Genomic DNA, 13,735 nt, shown 5'->3' on the forward strand with positions numbered 1-13,735 from the left:
TGCATATATCCTCATATAGGTGAGGATATATGTGCATATATACTGCATATAGGTTTCATATATGCGCATATATCCTCATATAGGTTCTTTCCATGTGGGATCTGTCAGTGGACTTCTAATATGCAGAGCATGCAGTTTGTCAAGATAATAAGAACTGAACATTTTATGGGATTGTGTCATATTTGTGACTCGGATGTTTCCATTATTGTGAATAATAAGAAAATCTATTATTGTGAGGTGACATCTGTTTGTAGTGACGTCCCTCTGTTCAATATTGTCTGGTTGACATTGTTTTAAATCGCTGTGTACATTAATAAGTGCTATAGAGTCTGAGGGATGGCTTTGGCAAAGAAAACTGACTAAATGTAATCTTTATTTGCTCTTAGTTTGTACGCTTAGGATGAGGAGAGGATGAGAAGAACTAAACAAGGGGATTTAGAGATGGAGAGGAAATGAGGATGTAAGTATTGCACAGAGCACAATAAGGCTTACACCCATAGAATATATCTATAAATAGGCATATTTATTGAAACTAGGATGTTAAATATGAGGAAATGTTTTTTCGCCCCTAAACCTTAACTTTTAATTTTTTGAGAGCTTGTAGGTTCATTTTTCTGTAATTTGCTAACAGCAGTGGAATCTGATGTTCCCTTGTTCTGTTGTGGCCTGCACCATGGTTGTAAGGACTGATATATATCAATATAAATAAATATACAGACATTGTTGGTCTGTATGCAGGCTGGATTAACGCACAGGCTGGCTCCAAAGCTGCAACATAGGGGCCCCACAGCTACAGCTATAGTTTGTTGATTTGGGGGATCTGAGGATCAGGGTTCGAGCTCCACTGCCCAGCCATTGCATGCAGTGCCGGTCCCAAACCCAGATAAAATGGGAGGGTTGCATCAGGAAGGGCATCCGGTGTAATACCTGTGCCAGATTGTGTACGGATTGGATAGTACGCTGTGGCAACTCGTTTACGGGAGCATCCGGAGGGAAGAAAGAAATTTATTTAAAAGAAAACGGCCCTCTTACTCCTATTGACTCCTATTGGGCCACAAAAAACATACAGTGGTACGTAGACATACGAATGCCCCACTTTAACGACTGACGTTTTGCAAAAAATTCGCCTCGCATGTGAACCATTTTCGGCATACGAGTGACCAAACTGAGCACCGGTTTGCTCCTACACTGTGCATACATCCAGCTTGTGTCTATGTTGCATGTGCACAGTTGCGTGTACGTCTGGTAGCCGTTCAAAACTTGTTTGAGTCAGTGGAAAGCCAAGCGGAGCAAGTTTACATAGTTTTTTTTTTTTTTGCATTTTGTGCAGGAAGCAATGACAATGTTGCTTGAAGAAAACAAAGCCACTTTTATTTTTTACTTTTATTTTAGTTTTTAAAGCAAGGGTGGCGTATGCGTAGCACACAAGGGGTAGCCTAGGGGCCTATAATTACCCTAATCCGACACTATATACAAATAGTTAATATAGCATTTTGCGAGACAAGCTAAATTTCAAAATAAATTTTAACTTGATAAATGAGTGAGGTCTTGCCATACGAGTAGGACACATGCGCTTTGTCTGCCAAGCATCACATGATCACAACTGAGCCAATGGTTCTTCTCTCCCGCGCAGTGTGGGATTGTGGGTAATCCTCTCTTATGCTCAGTCTTAACGTGTGTGCATCAGTATCGTATCGTATACATAATATTGTGACCACATGTGTGCGTGTAAAGCATTTTCTTTAAATTTTTTGTAAATACGGCAAAATAAAGTCATCAGAGAGGTTCCCTGTTATAGAAGTTTGCTGACGGAGCAGTTATTTCGTTGCGTGTGTGTGTGTGTGTGTGTGTGTGTGTGTGTGTGTGTGTGTGCGCATGTATATGTAAAAGTCATCCTACATAGTAGCCCCCCCCCCTTCTCTCGCATCTTACCCAGGCCACGATTCTTTTCAAAGATAAAGTTCAGGGTAATTTTTTAAATATATATTTTGTATTAATTATTTTTATATTAATATTTTTGTGCTATGGAATAAATCATCTGGATTATTTCTCATGGGGGAAATTCGCTTTGATATACGACTGATTTGATATACAAGCACCCTCCTGGGATGAATTATGCTCATCCACGATTTGACTGTATATATAAAATATGACTAACAACAATGTGTTACAGCTGATCATTGTATATACATTACACACACACACATATATAAAAATTTATATTTTATATTATATATTTTATATTATATTATATATTTATTATACAAATAAAAACAATAGAAGCAATTCCTACCACCAATTCTCCACTGCCTGACAATCATACATTATTGTTCACAGGACATGCTAAACATTAGCATCTAACACTACCGAACCCAACAACCTTAAAGAGATGTGCCTCACAGCTTTCTCCCAGCCTGTGTGCTTTACTCGAATGACTGACTCATTCAGAAGGTAAATGGTCAACACTCTCTAGGCAGCATTCATAGACAGGAAGTTACCAGCTTCTAAATCTTGCAACAGACTGTTGTTTTGTTGAACATGCAAATAGCTGGGCTTTAGAACCACGCTATTGAGCTGACTGTTAGACCACCTTGCACTTTCATTTCCTCCGGCTGTGATGAGTTCTAGGTGGCAAGCCTGCTTTAGCTCCTCCATTCACAGCTTTAGTAAAATATTATGCACTTGCAAAACCAATTGCAAGACTGTGTAATAACGGTGGCACATTATTGCCGGGGTGTTGCTGTGAGATATGAGAAAAGGGGCTTTGTGAACTGCTTAATAAATGTTCGGCTCAGGCGGGCTTTAATGACACAGCTGTCTCCGTTCAGAATACTCCCAACAAGAACTGTGAGTGTTAAGTGAGTTTCCTCGATAGGCAAATTTTCCACCACATACTCATTTTCATAATCATCGTCATCATATTAGGAGCACAGTCAAGGCCGTTATCGAGAAGGCATTTCCGTAGTCGGATGAAAAAAAGATAAGCTAAATTGAACCAGCGCGAAATCAGTCCCTTCCAAGCCCCTGTTTTCTGGTGGCAAATGCTTTTGTCCTCATTATAACCGGAATGCCTGAGCACCAGCTGGTCACCAAAAGGCTGGGCTGAGCACTTTTGGAAAAGGTTACCTGCTGCTTGCCTTCAACTGGCTGCATGTGGCATTTGCCAGCCAAAAATAACACCTGTTTCTCGCTATTTTCCCCCTCAAATTCAACTTCTTGCAGCATGGTGACATTTGCCCTAAGCATTTACTCTGCTATTCCCTATTCAGCTCACTGTCTGTCTGTGTGTGTGTGTGTGTGTGTGTGTGTACACAAGTGGCTGTCTGATCAAAAACACCACCAGGCAATCGGTTAACCATTACAAGCTTTTAAATTAAGTGCAGTCAATTTATTCACACACACATAAACTTGCCACTGTTTCCAGACCAAACTCCACACCAGGGCTACATGCCCAGTTATCTCCTTTAGCATAATTCACTGTTATCAAATTTAATCAGCTAATTTGCAGACTGGCTTTATTTCAAATGACTATTTAGTCATTTTGAGCTAACAGAAATAGCCTTTTTCATTAAAACCCATATTCTGTCACATGCATAAACCTTTAAAAAGCTGAATAGGAACCAACATAAATATAAAGCAAATAAAAAGCAATCAAATTTTTTGTTAAGATAAAAGAAGTGAAAAAAGTGCTGTTTTATTCTGTGAATTTTCAAAGAATTAAAAAAAAAAAATTTGGATCACAATTAAAATATTGCCTCCAAAAGATCTTGTTTATATCTTACTGATGCCACTGAGTCAGTCATGTGACCGAGAGTTCAAGACAGAAATAAAGCTGGAAGGAGTCATTAAGAGGGCCAACATGTGGACACAATCTGGACAATGGTTGATGTCAAATCGACAAACCATTGACAAGATGGAGCACTTTAGTTTCAGCATATCATATATAATGTGCAATAAATAGCTAAGCAAATCTACAACTGAACCACCAGGTGGCGCTCTTCCAAACTGCAATGTATGGCAAACCGCACAAAGAAGCAAACTGCAACCGTGGCACTAGCTGAACGGACAAAAAAATTCATGTGCACCCCCATGAGTAATAAGAAGAAAAAACACCACTTCCAGTTTAGACATTTTGCCGCCATGTTTGTTTGTGCACCATAAAAAATAAAGTGAAAATTTTTATGAGACTTAATCTATTTATACTGTATGTGTGAAATCTGGTACATTTTGAACAAAGTTTGAAGATGGAAATGTGAATAGACTGTTGTGTACCCATTCCAAGATGGCGGAATGATGAGATGGAAAACAACATGGCTGCCAGAAGACCAATGTCTAAGGGATAAAAGATAAAGACATTTTTGTTCCAAATTTAGTACAGTAAACCAGCACAAAGATATGTTTGTTTGAAAATCCAATATTCAGGTTTGGGTTTTGGGTGGAAATTAAACCCGGGCGTTCCGCATGGCAGGTGAGAAACCTACCACTGAGCCACTAATGCTCATATTTCTATGTACGGAACCACGGCAACAACATATTTTGACAAAGCATTTTTCACGTTCGATTCCTAGTTAGGATCATGAAACTGAAGCTGCACATATTTTCACTATACTTGTTGTGCAGGCTCAGTTTTATGGTCCTACCTGGAAATTGAACATGAGAAATTCTAAGTCACAATATGCTATAAACCATAATCATCTCAATTATGACAAATCACGGCTTGAACTATCTTGCTCTGCATGTTTAGAGTCTATCTCATATACGTATTAGTTTCACCTTTTAAACTGCATTCCTGAAATACTTCCTATCTCGGACCACAAAGGTGACCCAAAGTTAATCTAATAAACATCAGATTTGTGCATTCAGACAGCCCTTTAAAAATCACATCTTTTTCACAGTAGTGTAAAAGAGTGGATTTGAGTCACTTCAGGTTGATGTGAATATGGTCTCCAGCAGAGTCACCTCTTCAGCCAGATTTTAAACTCTTTCTGCTCGGCCCCCTATTAATTGTTCCTAGTGTGAAGAATAGCATTATAATTTCCTTCCAACCCTGCCAATCAGAGCAGCACTAGCCAATCATGGGAGGTCATGCAGAAGAGGTCAATTAATGCTTTCCTCTGAGTGTGTTCAGCTGTGCAGCCTTGAGATGTAGCATGAGCAGCGATTCAAAAAGCAGCACTAGCAGAGGAAGCACACTGCCTAGAGGGTAGATGTCACTCACTAGGTAAGAACTGGGTAGTGAGAAGGGGAATAACCGATTTAGGAGAACTGTCTTAGATAAAGCATTAAGTAAAGAAACTAAAGATTAGTTGTTAAACCCCATTTTATTTACCAAACCCCACCCATATATTTTAACAGCTAATAGAAAGAAAAACAAAGTTATCAGAGAGAACACCATTCCCCCTACCATGAATGCACAGCAGTTTTGCTCTCTTATGCACCTACCCGTGGATAGTCATGGCACAATCAGGAATTGAACTTCCAATCTCCCAGCAGTAGTGCAGATTTTGTTGTTGTGCCACTTTGAAGCCCACTAAAATGTGATTAATTGCATTTCCTGTACTCTATTCAATGCATCTCCAGTTCTCTATCTGCATCAGTGACATTGTTTGAATCTGCATTTTTTTACGTTGTGCAATTACAAATGCGCAGCCATGCTTAGCTAAGCAAGAAGCCATTCGATGGTGGAGATTTTCATTGGCCCAAGGCTATATGCTTTCTCAGCTACTGGATCTTCATTAAGGTGATAAAGCATAAAACGATAACACTCATCTGTTGTGAATAGAGTAATGTCATTTTTAAGACTGAAAGGTTCATTAGTTCATGCATCCATTAATTAATGCATTCAATCATGCTATAGCTTGGTCATCGTCATGGTAACGCCAAAGTCTCTCCCAGGAACACTGGACGCCAACGTGGGAATAAACTCTGGGTGGGGGTGTAGATGAATACGCCACAATCTGAGAAACACTGTGACTAAGCTAGGTGCCATACAGTATATCCTGCTGCAGAAAACTGTGAAGTGCATTGAGACATAAATAAACTGGATCTCTCGGTCATTAACGAAAATTTATTGCTGATACACAAAGTTTGTATGGTTTAGAAGTTTACAGAATGGAGCAGCAATATTTTGGGCGACTCTGGCATAAGACCCACTAAGATTGCCCAGCTAAGTGTGAAAACACTCCCAGAACTGTATCCCACATCCGACGGAGAGAGGGCCAACAAAAAGAACACGTAGCACTTCTTTCCTAATTTACATTCAGGAGGAGTAAGAGACAGGAGCAAAGCCAGACAAATGCTGCACATATTGCATCTGTTAACCTCAAGGAAGAGAGAGAGAGAGAGAGAGAGAGAGAGAATGATATATAAAGATAAGAAGCCAGTGGTGAAAGGCATTGTCTCTTCCTTAAGTATGCCTTGTACAATTAGGACTTCTCATTCCGTCTTGCACTCAAGGTGTCGTGACGAGATCAACATCCTGACATTTTCAAATTCCCACTTCCGAGCTGACCAAGTGCTTAACAAACACAGATCTACGTGAATGTATTAACTGATCAGCCCTGGTGACTAGATCATTATGCAGATTGGCTATGCTCCCAGTCTGTAGTGGGACCACGACTATCACGCTTACACTAAAACCACAATACAGTTTGTACAAATTTGAACAATGTGGAAAAAAAAGTTTTGTCTTTTTCCGGTTCTCAAATGGCAAATCAAAAGCAATCTGAGATGCTTTTTGGCACACCGCAGTGGTAATGAGTGGTTATGCGAGTTTCCATCGACCTCCTGTCAACTCGAACCATTCTCATCAATCTGCTCTGACCTCGCTCAAAGTTTATTCCCACTGCTCACTACATGTTGTGTGTAAAATCTAGAGACTGTTGTGTTTGAAAATCCCCAGACCAGTAGAAGCCCCTATTTCTCACATATACATTACAGCAGAGGGAAATTCTGTTCTTCCTTTTCCTTTTCAGCTTGTAATGAAGGCTGTTGTCAGAGCACAGGGTCAGCCATGGTGCAGCATCCCTGGAGCACAGAGCACAGCTTGCCTTCTGATCCTTAACCACTGAGACACCATACCAACAAACAGGCCATGGCCAGTGTCAAATAAGATCAAATATATTCCCATTTTAAAGTGTAATGCCAAAACATTAACTCAAGCTTTTGTCTAAGGGAACATACTCCTTGATTGCTCCATGATTATGTTGGTCTTGTGGGTGTATAATATGGAGTATACATTAAAAAAATAGACAGCGAATCCACCTATCAGCATGTTTGTGCACAAACCCAAAGGACCTCCATGTAGACAGGGCGTGAAACTACAATTTTAACAATTCCAAGAGGAAATCCATTTAGACATGGGTAGAACAGGTGAAATACCTCCATGCATACAATACAGTACATCACCCACAATACACATCACTTTAACACAATACACCTTTACTCCGTGAAGGTGAATATTTTGTACTTTTACTCAAGTACACACCTAAATAGAGAACTTCTACATTTACTTCAGTAATATTAGACCTAGGGAATCTCAACTTTTACGTAAGTACAGGAGTTGTGTACTTTGCCCACTTCTGAAACTAACAATGTCTCATGCTGTGATCAATCCACACTTTGATATGTTTGTGAACCTTTTAAATTCTCTCTGCTTGCACCAATGTACTTAAGGGATGTTGGATGTTAAATATTAAGAACAGCCTGAACAGCTCATAAGTAGAACCCAAGTGGTATTTTTTTTTCATTCAAAATTTCATTAAAGATAGATATAGACATGTTTAATATTTTACACTAGTTTCCATGGAACTTCTACCTATCTCATGTTGATTCATAACCTTGAATAGCAACCAGAAGAATTTATGCATGCCGTGTATAAACCCATGACCACCCCCCTGCTTTTTTGCTTTTGTGGTGCCGCTCATATTTTGGATCAGCAAATGTCCTCCCTGCAAGTACTGCTCCTTTTTACACATTCAGAATTTTCAATTTAGCACCTTATGTGAGGAGCAGATTTGGTATTATTATTACCAGATGCCAAGCTGTTTCTCAGCACAGCAAATATTGTTTATGCCACTGCCCTTCTAGCCTAGAGGAATGCTCCTAGGCATAAGCAGGCCGTGTTTATGATGGTTTAAAATCGGAGAACAAAGTGAGTCACTTGTAGAGGATAAAAGGGTCAAGCTGTTCTCTGCCCCTCTGTGCGTCGGCTGAGGAGCACCCGGCTTTGACAGATAGTATGCAATAACTGTGCTGTGTTAAGATGAAACACCAGCGATTGTTTGATCCTGTAGGTCCTTAAAACAATAAGCAACTAATTTTTTTAATTCATTTTATTTATTCTAAGTGGCCCACTGTGGCATTTATTAATACGAGGCACGTTCAAATCATACCAGGAGTTTTTCGATTGTGCAGAATAAAAGAACACATAGTTATGAAAGTAAAAATCCCTTTATACAATCCCCTACTACATAAATGCACTTATCCCAGCTTTTTAACTTGGTGCTTGGATAGCGTCAAGATAGAGAACACGATACAGATTCAAGCACCAATCAACTGCAAATGAGTGGAAATTGGATGAAGACAGTGGAATTTTCACTAGGTCCATGCTCTACTTCATATCCAATGCTACCAGTAAGCAGCATGCAGATATTAAACCATGGAAACAAGCGAGCTAATCCAATTCAGTGTTGCTGGACTGTATTGTAATATAGAGCTACAGTATGCTACACTGCACTGGTTCTTAAAGTGAACACAAATGCACTAGGTTTTAAAACTGCAAAATGTACGGATATGTCATATGATTGTTCGGCTTTTGTTCTTGGTGCCAAATTTGAAAGAGAAAAAAAAGAATGATATTTTTTATTTAAAAACAGCAATTATCCAGAGCACCACTTGAATGATAGCACTATTTTGGTCTAGACTGATTTTAATTGCAGTCAGTGGCTCAGTTGACTAGACTTTATGAGGCTAGAATGTCAAATGGGCAGATAGGTCTTTAAACAAAGCTTAGAAGTGAAATATGGCGGTTTGGGTGTCAAGCTATAGACCAAAAATGCTGACAGAGCTGATGTAAGCTGATGCAGTAAGTGGCGTGTCCTTAGATAAAGACACTCTATTAGACAAAAGAGATGGAAAAAAGGCAGCTGTATATACTGTATCCACCAACAGCCATAACATTAAAACCATTAACATTATGCCTTGTGCCACTGTTGCGGCTCTGGCCCCTTGGAGCGTGACTCCACAGGGTCTCAGGGGGTGTGCTGTGGTGTCTGGCACCGGGATGTTGGAAATGGATACGTACGTTGGAAATGGGTTGCTGGTGGGTCTCTCTGGATCAGACTTGCTTGTCTAGTCCATCCCATGGGTACTTGATCACATTGGGATCTGGCACTCATGGGGCCTACTCGGCCCCAAGCGTGGCAGGCTGTGGTAGGCTGGATGTTCTGGTGCCTTTATATCGTGGCTGGCATTGACTTTTCCGCCTAATTATATGAACAAAACGCAAAGCGCGCAAAGTGCATGCGCACATGTTCACTCGCAGAAGTTGGATCACTTGTCAGGCTTACATCACAGGTTGTCTGGAAGCAAGCGTAAAAGGAGCGGCTATGAAGCTGGTACTGCTAAGAAGCACCAAAAAGTAACGATGAAAACAAAAGTGAAAATCAATAAGACAATAGAGCGAGGTGAAAAGATGTCAGACATTGCTCGTTGTTTTAACATGAATCAGTCAACTATCGGCATGATTCTAAAGAACAAGGACAGGATCATGGAACATGTTAGTTTTATACTGTGTAAAGCCAATTATGTAAGTATCCTAGTACCCCGACAATGATTGTGGCACTTATGAACAAATTGGACTTATGAACAAGATCTCGGAACAGAACTTGTTCGTAAGTTGGGGACGGGACGTACTGTACTTATCACATGACCAGTGGGACAAACAAATTCTTCCTCCAAAGGCACGTGAAGCCAAATTATTTATCCTTTAGAACTGCCGCTAATGCAGTGTCACAATGCAGAGTAAAAAACACATGAAAGAAAGCTTTATTTTGCATGCATAAGCTCAGAAATACCCGAATATTGGCTGGTGTCACTATGATTGATAGAGGAAGAGAGAGTATGCCATCCGTCCCACCCAAAAAGCATGGCCAATATTGCTTTTGATCTCGCAATCTCATGATGATAGAGCCAGTGTTTGTAAATGCGTCCTTTGGACGTTACCATAAGACACTACAATATCAACAATATCCAGCTTTCCGAACACTGGCTCATCCCTTAATATCTCGAGAACTCCTTTATGTTATACTGTGAAAGGTGAAGGACACAGACTGAACGGCCTTACACTGTGCATGATAAAAATCTGAAATACTTCCCGCTGGCAGTAAATCCACACACACACCAGATCCCCTAGGCTTAACATCTCAAGCACAACGGTTCCTTTTTTTTTCCAGTGTAAAAATGTCTAGGTACCATACTAGAATCTATCTCTTTTTTCTTTCTGAGCTCCACATTAGCTCTGTTATCCATGCCGCCTACTTGCACAGAATTTTCAGACACTGACCCTCTCTATGTCCTGGTGTAGTAGTGTTCATGTATCATTCCAAGATCTATCTATCTAGCAAACATCCCAATCAGGTCGTCTCAAAATTCACTTGCCATTAAATCTATGCATAATTTCTTTACAAGATTTTTTCCCTCACCTTGAATGCAGTGTGTATAAAACATATTTACAATGTGTCGTTGCAAATAGAAAATAGAATGGAGCTTTCTCAAGTAATGCACTGTGCAAAATAATTTCGATCCATACATTAAAGAGGCAGTAGAAAGAACTGAGACGGCACTCCATGAAAGCAGCGGTGTTGGAAATGAACCGCTTCTTGAATTCTGCCCACAGCAAAACTGTCATTATTTTCCGTCTGCTAAAAAACTGTAAGATTAGCTCAAGCTGTGAGTAATGGTACTGAACATTAAGGATGACATGAAGCCTGCAAAGCTATGAGTTCGAACATTAAGGGACCACCTTTACAAGAACAACTTGTAAAACATATAACTTGGATAACATAACAATAAAATAAGAATACTCAGACCTCTGTTTTTTTTTTTGTGATCTGTCTGAATGGTCTGTCTTCTTTAAAGTCACTTTAAACATGTCAGAGGCATGGTGGGAGCTGTTTCTCTTTCCTCACCTGCCTAACTGGTGATGTCTTAATGGACGATCACAGCTTGACTAATTTACAGTAACTTATATTAGAAAAGAATAGCTCAAGTCATTCCATAGCTGAAAACGGAAGACTGAATATTTGATTTAATAAAGTGCATCTTTACATTCATGACCGTATGACTACATAATTCTAGGAACATTTGTCTCTAAGATCATTCAGTTTTCTGTAAATAAATATATTTAAAAAATTATAAACGTTCCTACAACATGGCTGCCGCAGATTGTTCTCATCAGAACATTAAGACATACCTGTACTTTACCATTAGTTTATGTTTATAAAGAACGCTTTGATGCCACGTTTGCAGGAATTAAATTTTGCATTTCAGCTTATAAAGTTTTAAATCCGATTGGTTAGAAGTTTTTTCTATACCATCAGCTCTGACGATAATATCGGCTGTATTTTAGCTCACAGGTTTCTATTAATGTACTCGTTATAATATCCTGTTTCTATAGTAACAGCTAATTCACAGGGACTTGTACGGAGGATGCTCCACATCATCTAAGGCTAATAATAAACAGACTTTTCAAATTGTGGTGTCGTTTATAATAGTTGATACGGTTAAGCTTTCTGTAATAAGGTTTATTATAAGATGTCTGTGGCATCAAGTCCAAAAATGTTTGCATTTCCTGTTTTAAAAAGTGACAAGTTTAGTTTTTTTTTTATCTTATGAATTAATATTTACTATTAAGAATGAGCAAAGAATGAGTAGCTGGTGCTGGAAAGACTGTTTCTAGCTGCTATAAGGTAAGAGATTACAAGAATTAATAATTAATATATCTTTATATATAAAGATAATAATCTTGCCGTTTCATTTATTAATAAAACTGAAACAAGTACGACATTTCCGAATTACATAGTGTAAAACGAATGGCTATATAAAATATACAGTTATCGGAATAGGATCCACTTCTCTGCTTCACATCACACTATTCTAACGTTCATTATTTTTCTATCACATCACACAGCATTGTGTTCAGCCTAACCTTCAAAGAACTTCTGGAATGCATGCCCAATTGTTCGGATGATGTTCACCGAGGATGCTCGCAAATGTCTTTCCCCTCTGTACCCGAACCATGCACCGCTGGTATTTGGTGACACATAAACCATACGCAGAATCACTGTCAGTAGATATCTAACAGTGTGCTGGTGTATCTTTATCATCTGAATGCGTTCATGTGAAACAGGTGGGCTGTTTCTATAGTGGGAGTACAGGAGCGTTTCCATGAGAACCGTGCCTGTGTGTGCCTAAGTGCACATAGCCACTTTTGAAATGCCACAGGCTTCATAAAGTAGGGAATGCATACAGTAGATGCATAGCTTGTATTAAAAAAGAAAACAAACAAAGCTTTTTAGATAGTTATATATAAAACATGCATTAAAGATACAATTATTTTTACAACCAAGTGATGCGTGTGCAACAGCTCACAACTCCAAGATGATGATGATGATGATGATGTTACCTGGAGAGATGGGATGTTTCTTAATATCAGAGGGTCATCTCATGTACTGTGGATTGGAGGAAAGATCCTGTAAACACACAAAAAAAATGCATTATGAATTTATTAGAGAAAAAAAAGAGGTGTTGATACAGTATGTTAAATGTAACACACATACACACACACACACACACACACACACACACACATATATATATATATATATATAAAGCTGTAAGCTCGGGAAGCATGCACATCTCTAAAGTTCAAGCATGTCAGCTTAGTGGATGACACGTGAACGCGTAAATGCGCATCCTTTGCACCAAAGCGTTGCGTTTAGTACGATCTCGTAACCAGAACAATAACACGAGCATGTGATGTGATGTGATGGCAGGTTTACTCACGGGCTCGAGATGATGCAGCTCGCGTGCAGTGGCTTGCGAAGCGCACAGTGATGTGGATTCTCCGCGTGCAGTCAGTCAGTCAGGAGGCAGAAACGCAAATCGCGGCTGCGCAACGTCTCGAGAGCCAGGCTTTTTCCCGCGTTAACAGAGCTTACAGGAAAGTCATGCACATCTCCAAAATGTAGCTGGAGGGCTCGGGGGGGAGGGAAGGTAGAGATGGAGTGAGTGCCTCAGCTAAGACATGGAGGTGACTGGAACAGAAATAAATCTTCAACACCACTAGAGAGCCTGCCCACGCTAAACCTGCCTCTCTCTCTCTGAATCAATTCTCTGAGATTTTGCTCACTGAAGTTGCTGTTGGATGTTTGGAGACACCAAGCGAGCCAGGCATCCCCAAACCATCTCAGTAGGGGGAAAGATTCAACAGCAGTTCTTTTGCAGTAACAACAAAGAATGCGCTGTCCGTCTAAACCCTGTTTCTCTGAGAGAGAGAGAGAGAGAGAGGGAGAGGTGTGTGTGTGTGTGTGTGTGTGTGTGACGCGCCAGGCAGTCGGTCGGAGGACGCGCTCTGAATGCTGAAGGTGCGCTCCGGTGAGCATCACCCGCCGATGCGCGCACTTTCCATTAACATGACGGACTCTGGAAAGATAACTGGAAAGCCAGGGATTTA

The 13,735-nt window shown here is 39.9% G+C and overlaps 1 protein-coding gene across 1 annotated transcript in view; it reads right to left on the bottom strand.

Annotated features, from left to right (window-relative positions):
- Positions 1–13,523, bottom strand: part of slc8a4a (solute carrier family 8 member 4a) — a 104,518-nt gene extending 90,995 nt beyond the window's left edge. The window contains exons 1-2 of the mRNA XM_053478716.1: positions 13,066–13,523; positions 12,686–12,752 (exon numbers count right to left, since the gene is read on the bottom strand). The gene's annotated coding sequence lies outside the window, so the exon portion shown is untranslated. The remainder of the gene's footprint in view (positions 1–12,685; positions 12,753–13,065) is intronic.
- Between the last annotated feature and the right edge of the window lie 212 nt (positions 13,524–13,735).

This window comes from Clarias gariepinus, chromosome 19 (genome assembly GCF_024256425.1).
Source record: "Clarias gariepinus isolate MV-2021 ecotype Netherlands chromosome 19, CGAR_prim_01v2, whole genome shotgun sequence".
Taxonomy (NCBI): Eukaryota; Metazoa; Chordata; class Actinopteri; order Siluriformes; family Clariidae; genus Clarias; species Clarias gariepinus.